Source organism: Lacerta agilis, chromosome 5, assembly GCF_009819535.1.
Source record: "Lacerta agilis isolate rLacAgi1 chromosome 5, rLacAgi1.pri, whole genome shotgun sequence".
Taxonomy (NCBI): domain Eukaryota; kingdom Metazoa; phylum Chordata; class Lepidosauria; order Squamata; family Lacertidae; genus Lacerta; species Lacerta agilis.
In genome coordinates this window covers 1859359-1867813 of record NC_046316.1, presented here as the reverse complement: position 1 = coordinate 1867813, position 8455 = coordinate 1859359, and the positions used below count along the sequence as shown (strand labels likewise).

Below are 8455 nucleotides of genomic sequence, written 5' to 3'. Positions count from 1 at the left end.
GTTTTTGCCAGCACACAAGGATATAATGTCTAATCAAGCAAAAAGGGAAAGGGAAAGAGTTATCAATGCTGCATTTTCATTTTTTGCTCTGCAGATATCTATATATATATAAATGTAAAAGGTGGGTGTTTGTGACCACTTTTCTCCATAACCGCTTGACCGATTCCATTGAAATTTGGACACAACATTCCATGGCCATATGGGAGTGTTTGTGCATACTTACAATGTACAGATAGCACACCTTTCACAGGTAAAAATGTGATTTTATGCAAAACAATATAGCGCCCTCCAGTGGACATCAAAACCGCAGACATCTCATTTCACCACCCCACCCTACCCACCCCGCCCCCCTCCTCCTACGTCACCACCACCCTCCCCCTACTCCTACTCCTCCTACAAACTACTGTAGTCGACGCCCCCACCACCTCCAGCCTGCACCGCCTCCTCCAGAGCCAGGCCAGGTGTAAAAGCCAACTCCGCCGGCGCCGACTCCGCCGCCACCTCGAGAGCCAGGCCGGCCCCAAAACCCGCCTCCGCTGACTCCCATGCCGCCTCAAGAGCCAGGCTGGCCCAAAAAGCCACCTCTGCCGCCGCCTCCACAGCCAGTCTGCCCCAAAAGCCGTCGCCGCTGCCTCAAGAGGCACCCCGGCCCCAAAATCCACCTCCGACGCCTTCTCCCCCACCTCAAAATCCAGGCTGGGCCCAAAAGCCACCTCCGACGCCTCCACTGTCGCCTCGAGACCCAGGCCGGGCCCAAAAGCCGCCTCCGACACCGAGACAGGCTGCGTCCAGAACCTTTCACACACTAAGCCACAGCAACGCGTGGCCGGGTACAGCTAGCATTTTATAAACCTTGAAAAAGCAGTTCTAGTGCAGAGTGCCTCAGCACCCACCCAATGGCTACAATAGTTTATCTCCTTGTTTTATTCCTAAATAATTGCTACTGGAGTAGAGTTAGGGAGCCTGTGGGCTCTCCCAAAATCCCTGGCTTGGGCCAATAAGGAGTCCAACAAGATCTGGAGGGCTGAAGATTGTCCCTCTTACACACTGAAGGGAACAAAGCCAAACTCCTCTCCCCTCATTTCATGGAAAATATTTTTGCCAATTCACATATGAAGTTACATATGAAGAAATATAGGATCAGCATGCATAATAATTATACTGACAATGGATTCTAATGGATTTCTAATGAAGTTGTTGGGAGTACATTGGCCAAGTGGCCTACTTTACAGAGGCAGTCATCTGTTTGAAGGTATCCTTTATTTGAATGGTTGCCCAGCCCAAGTCCAGTTTAAAGATAAAGAACCATAAGAAGGGATAGCAGGAGGCCCCTGGAATTGCCCATCCACAAAGTTTGCTGCATCTGATCAGCAGATGGAGCAGGGCCAGGCACACAGGTCACCTAGTCACTTTCTTCTCTGATATGGTAAGATGTATTTCTTTCTAAATAAATAGGAATTGTTTCCAAATTTGTATCTATATGAAACAGCATATACAACTTTATGCTAATCATTGTTTCTTTGTTGCCTTCTTTTGGTGATGCATAAATGGCACCATAATTGGGAGTAAGCAGTTTGCCTAATAAAATCTATGCCAGAAGTGTATGCTCATCATAGAAGGGGAATAATTGTAATATACAGTTACTGACTTACATTTGCGTGCATGAAAGGGTTAACCTGAGCCTTGAGCTCAAATTACCAGAGTGTGTGTAGTTTGGCAGGCTCACAGCAGGCCATGCTTCCTGGAGCAAGCAAAGAAGGAACCATGTGACTTGGCTCCTAACTCAGAAAATGCTGTAGGTGAACAGAATTACTCCAAAAGGGAGATTTTTATAACCTGCATCTTTGCATTATCCTTTTTGTAAGGAAACCAAGTTATTTTCTTTTAAAGTTGTTTAGAACCTCCCCCCCCCCTTGTTTTACAGCCTGCAGTTGGAGATCTGTTTGCAGTAAATTCTGGAATCTCTGTGAGTAAAACATTCACTTATTTGCAAAGCTAAGTTTCTGTGATTTATTCTAGCCTGAGTATTTTTGTGGGGAACATTTCTTTAAAGGTGGATGAGGGCAGATGCAAATCTAACCAAGAACAATTGCCATTGTGCTCAGCTCAGCTATTGGACAGTAGGAATCTCTCTTCCAAACCTCTCTCTCCAACAAGAAGGTATTGGGAATAAACAGGTAGCAGGAACAGGTGGCCCTACTCTGAGAGAAGATGATGCAGCAGATTCAGGATTTTAGGAATCACTAAAGGTGGCAGAGTTGGCTGAGCTAAAAGAAGGGTAGCTGCAGCCAGCTACAGCTTTCTGGTTAGGTTACCTGGATTATGTGTATGTTCGTTTCATTCACACTTTACCATTTTGCATGGTATACCCTAGGTATACCCTGAAAAATGCAGCATATGTGGAAAGGCTCTCAAAGACAACCTTGAGAAATCACTTTTAAGTGGCAGAAAGAGGAATAACCTTTAAATCATGCATCTCTCTCCCAAAGTTGGCTGATCTGGGAATATGTAACAAGTCCATTACCAGGATTCCCCAACCTGTAAATTTGGTGATTATTTAGTTCTCATAATGTTGGTTGCAAAGCTCTACTTACCACCTCAAAGATACAGTTTGTTTGGAATTGACATTGGACTGCTCCACAGTTTTCCACTGTGGTCAACTTTTCAAGCTGACCTGGCCTAATGTGGGCTGACTTTGTGTCCCTGGTGCCAGACTTTCCCCCCTTCTGCTCATGCCGTGAGCCATCTGTTCAAATTACTGTTGAAAAAGTACTGATGTGAAATATTGCAGAGAGAATATTGTGAACAGGAAGCGGGTTTCCAGCAGGGTAATTTATGCACTTTACAACTGAAAGGTATATTATCCTTGCTTTAACAGACATCAGTTGCTTGTTAAGCTAAAACTTACAGGTATTTTCTCCCTGAGGGGCAAACAGCATTGAGGACAATTTTGGTCAGGAAAATGACATTGGGGGAAGGAAGTATTTTTTTAAAAAAAGAATTTCCCTACTTCTTCTAACAGCACCCCCTCCCCCTGCTCCATTTATATTTGTTCTTAAAAGTCAGGAAATGTTAACCCTTGGGCTCTGAGTAGGGAGCCCTTATCAAAATGTTGCTGGTGGTGATTACAGTATTAAGAAAAGGGCATTTTGCATATGCTTCACAGTCACTTCTTGGCGGTTTGTATCTTCTATTGCTGAGACCCGGTACCAGATCCTAGGCCTTAAAAGGGTTTTGGGGAGCTTTTCAGCAAATGGAGAAACACAAGGATCAATTCTTAAGGCACCAGTTGTCACCAACTCTGGATTTTGACTTCAGCTTCCCCATACACTGAAGTGCCTGTGTGTGGTCATTTTATTACTTATTTACTTAAAATATTTGCACCCCACCTTTTCCCATACATACAGTGTGTCTACACCTGCAGCTATGTCATACAGTGCAACTTTCAAATACGCCAGTTATGCAGTATATCCAATCCTGAAAGTGAATGCCCACTTAGAAAATCAAATAGTTTTTTATTTTTTTTAAAAAATATCCTACTTAGCTTGATTTTAAAAAATGTAAGCACCTTTCAGCTAAAAGCAATTAAGCCTGTGAACTTAGCACCAAAGACGCAATAGTTAAGTCATATAAACAAACCCTAGAAACCCACATTCGTAAAAACAATCCAAAGCATGCCCATCCACAACCAAAGCTCTCTGTACTGTACTTTTTTATGACGTATCTCCAGAGATGAGTGAAGGCAGCTGCATACACATGGTGAGGGCAACACCCTGGCTTTAAATCCTCACCAACCATGCCAGCGCCTTCTGTCAGGAGTTTGGGTGTAACCTTTGATGCCTCACTTTCCATGGAGGCACAGGTTGCAGCCACAGCAAAGGTGGCATTTTTCCATCTCCATCCTCTCGCCCTGATCTGGCCACAGTGATCCATGCGATGGTCACCTCCAGACTTGATTATTGTAACTCGCTCTACGTGGGGCTACCCCTGAAGCTGACCCAGAAACTCCAGCGGGTGCAGAATGCCGCGGTGAGGCTCCTCACGGGGTCTTTGCCGCAGGACCACATTCATCCAGTGCTTTACCAGCAGCACTGGCTCCCGGTGGAGTACAGGGTCAGGTTTAAGGTGCTGGTTTTGACCTTTAAAGCCCTATGCGGCTTAGGACCCTCACACCTAAGGGCCCGCGCTCCTGGTATGTCCCGGGTAGGACCTTAAGGTCCTCAAATAATAATTTGTTGGAGGTCCCGAGCCACAAGGATGCTAGGTTGGCTTCAACTAGGGCCAGGGCCTTCTCAGTACTGGCCCCTACTTGGTGGAACAGTCTGGCACAAGAGACCAGGGCCCTGCGGGATTTGGCATCTTTCCGCAGGGCCTGCAAGACGGAGCTGTTCCACCTGGCCTTTGGGTTGGTTTCAGTTTAACCCTGATGTTTCATTATTTTGGTCTGATTGGTGGGCTACTTAAAAATGAGGCTGCAATTTAGATTTAATTTTAAATTGTATTTTAATCTGTATTTTAATGAATTGTTTTATGTTTTTGTTGTGATTTTATTGGTGTTAGCCGCCCTGAGCCCAGTTTGGCGGGGAAGGGCGGGGTATAAATAAAAGTTTATTATTATTATTATTATTATTATTATTATTATTATTATTATTATTATTAATTACCTTCCACTGCTCTGATATTCACTGCTCAGATAGTCAAGAAATCCTCTCCTGGTAACATGTGAAAAATTTAAAACAAAGGCCTTGGTAACATAAATGCTGTTTGTTATTGTTCTGTTTTTTAAGAAGCTGCTCTTCCCCCCCCCCCGCTCCCCTCCTCTCAATTTCTTCATTTTTTTCTGGCAATCTTTATACAAAAAAATCACTTCATGCAACTTTCCCTCTTGGCTGTTGTAAATATTTCTGTTTTAACTTTATTCTCCTTTCCCTTTAAGATTTGGGCTGCAGAGCTGCTCATTTTCATGTCAGTCCCTTCTGGAGTCCCATTTGCAGCAGCTTTGATGTCGGATGCAAGCTTCCTGGTTTGCTCTTAACTTTGCAGGGAGAGAGCCTTTTGTGAATGAATTAAACAGCATGAAATCTCAAATGCTGGAGCTGGATAACACTCTGGGACAAAAAGCTCAGAAATGGCATTTTCTAATGGAAAGAAACAAGAAATGAACCAAGGTGCATCTCTAATACACATACACACAAGAATTTTAAATGGGAAGCCTGTTGTGGAAGAATTTTGTGTTTGGGGGAGATAGGATCATTGGGATGCTATTGGCACATCCTAAAGGGTTAAACCCTTGACTCTTATGCATTTTGGGTTTGCATTATTGTCTTGATTTTCTGTTTGTGCTTCAGGGACAAGTGCCTGCAGAATATGGGAGGACCCACTTCTGGGACAGCTGAAGGTTGAGTGCCTGCCCACAGTAGTAAATCTGTAGGATTAAATACCTATGCTGGTCCTGGTCTATTAGCTTATCTCCCCTGCCCAATGATGTAACATCCCTCACATCATCCCAGTAATGGTTTCTGGAACAGGTGTGAGGCCTTTGGATATCAGTTTCAACATAGTCCAGCTGCTTTGTTCTGGCTAGTTGTTCTGGCTAGTTATTGTCTCCTGATAACTGAAGGCGGAGTATTTTATATTGCTTATGCTGTGTTATATTGTTTGAAAACTGATTCCATGGCTTTTTAGCTTAAGCCTGCTACTTAATTAAAGCACTGAATTTCTCTCTACTAGTGTTGTTATTGTAATCGAATCAAAAATAACTCTCGCATTTGGTATTGGGCAAAGAAAGCATTAGGATATTTTGTACTGTGTTCACTCAGAATGAAATGTGAGTAGGAGGCTGCATGGAGAATGCTGTATGGTAACGAATGTAATGATCCTAAGAAAAATATTGGTATCAAAGACTGTTCCACTAAAGGATTTAGGCTGTAATCCTATACATATACATACATATACACAGAGCCAGTGTGGTGTAGTGGTTAAGAGCGGTAGACTCGTAATCTGGTGAACTGGGTTCGCTTCTCCGCTCTTCCACATGCAGCTACTGGGTGACCTTGGCCTAGTCACATTTCTTTGAAGTCTCTCAGCCCCACTCACCTCACAGAGTGTTTGTTGTGGGGGAGGAAGGGAAAGGAGAAGGTTAGCCGCTTTGAGACTCCTTCGGGTAGTGATAAAGCGGGATATCAAATCCAAACTCCTCCTCCTCTTCTTCATCTGAGGAGAAGTACATAAGGCTGCATTGTGAGTTTATTCATTATTTTATTTACATATTGGATCACAATGGGAGAGAGTGTTCCACAGCTTGGGTGTCATAATCAGAAAGGTCCTCTCCCTGATAGCCACCCACTATACTTCATGTTAGATGGCTTTAAGAAAAGGATTGGCTGCGTTTAAGGAGGTCTATCAATGGCAGTTTGCCATTAAACCTAATTGGAACTTCTGTTTTGAGTCTACATACTTATGAAAGCAAGATATTTAGGACAACCAAGAGGGGAAGGCCATTACCGTAATATCTTGCCTGTGGACACTGTGCTGATAGAACAAAGCAGCCCTTATATTTGGTGCAGACCATGTGCACTGCAAAGTGGCCCTTATTGGTGGTGGTCCAAGATAGGGTAGGGGGTTCTGGAGCAGTTTGGCCAAGAGCTATAGTTCATATGTATACAATCCAGGGGTAATCAAAGACATATTGCTGCTGCATGAGGCAGACAAGATGGCACCCTCACTCATACCAGGTACAAAATAAAGTCACACTGGCAGAATTTACTTCAACGCTGGTGATGGGGCTGTATCCTCCAATGTACCTCACAGAAAGCTAGCTTAGGGTATGTAAAGCAGGCTGTGCAGGTATGTAAGGCAGGCTGTGTCTTACAACACCTTGCCAATGCTTCTCAGCTTCTTCTTCTGGAGATGCATGCCTCCCTTTGCCTAATGGCAGGGCTGGCACCTGACAAAGCCCTAGGTTCAATTCCTGACATCTCTAGTTAAAAGATCTCAGACCCTCAGCAAGTGCTCCTATTTTCCAGGGACAGTCCCGGATTTACAGGAGCCACCCTGGTTTCTTATTTGATCCCAGAATGTCCTTCATCCCTAAAAGGTAAAGGTAAAGGTACCCCTGACCGTTAGGTCCAGTCACAAACAACTCTGGGGTTGCGGCGCTCATCTCGCTTTACTGGCCGAGGGAGCCAGCGTTTGTTCGCAGACAGTTTTTCTGGCTCATGTGGGCAGCATGACTAAGCCGCTTCTGGCGAACCAGAGCAGCGCACGGAAACGCTGTTTACCTTCCCGCCGGAGCGGTACCTATTTATATACTTGTACTTTGATGTGCTTTCGAACTGCTAGGTGGGCAGGAGCAGGAACTGAACAACGGGAGCTCACCCCGTCGCAGGGATTCGAACCGCCGACCTTCCGATCAGCAAGTTCTGGGCTCTGATTTAGACCACAGCACCACCCACGACCCTATCCTTAGGACGTCCCTGTTGGAAGCCACTCAGAGTGGCTGGTGCAGCTCAGTCAGATGGGTGGGGTGTTATTATTATTATTATTGAATAGGATGTCCCTATTTTCATTGGAGAAATGTTAGAGGGGGTATGATCTCTGTCTGAGACCCCTACCAGTCAGAGTAGATATTTGGCAGTTGTGGGGAGAGACAAAATGAGGTGGTAAGAAAGGGCAGCCCTGATTTAGAAAGGGGAACATACATATTGTGCTAATGCATGCTTTCCCTGTTTGAAAAAAAAAACCACTCTAGTTCACATGTTAATGCCAGTGGAGCTAATTACACTTCCAAATCCAATATGTGAACAACAAAAAAGCTATTCCACAAAACATAGGTTTCTCTCAATTTTGAAGGAGTCCTTCAATCCAAAAATACGTACAAAATATATCTATTAGGGGAAAGTATTCTACTTCTCTTTAAATCCCTAATGTTCTCTCACCTGAGCAGGAATTTCCAGAACTTCTCTTCAGCTGAAATTTGGGGGCAGTCCTAAATTAGAACTGTTTGGGTGTGACATAAGAAAACAGACCTGGAAAGATTTGTATCCACCATTTTGCCAAATCTAACTTTCAGCCACTAGGTGGCAAATGTTCCCTTCTTTCTTAATTAAAATTGCTGATTGTATACTGTACAGTGGACACTCGGGTTGTGAACGCGATCCGTGCAGGAGGCGCGTTCGCAACCCGCACCGCTGCATCTGCGCACGTGCGTGACGCAATTCGGCGCTTCTGCGCATGTGCAAAGCACAATTTAGTGCTTCTGTGCATGCGTGAGCACTGAAACCTGGAAGTAACCCATTCCGGTACTTCCGGGTTCAGCGCATTCGTATCCTGAAAACACGCAACCTGAGGTATGACTGTTCTCCTGTTACAGAATAGCAGGATAGGGCTTGCCAATCAGAAGGTTGGTGGTTCGAATCCCCACGATGAGGTGAGCTCCCATTGTTTGGTCCCTGCT

The 8455-nt window shown here is 44.6% G+C and overlaps 1 long non-coding RNA gene across 1 annotated transcript; it reads left to right on the top strand.

Moving 5' to 3' along the window:
- Positions 1-1309: 1309 nt before the first annotated feature.
- On the top strand, positions 1310-5024 carry LOC117046274. Its single transcript, XR_004426549.1, has 3 exons — positions 1310-1426; positions 1925-1966; positions 4937-5024. It is a non-coding gene; the product is annotated as an uncharacterized LOC117046274 (long non-coding RNA).
- The last annotated feature ends 3431 nt before the right edge of the window (positions 5025-8455 follow it).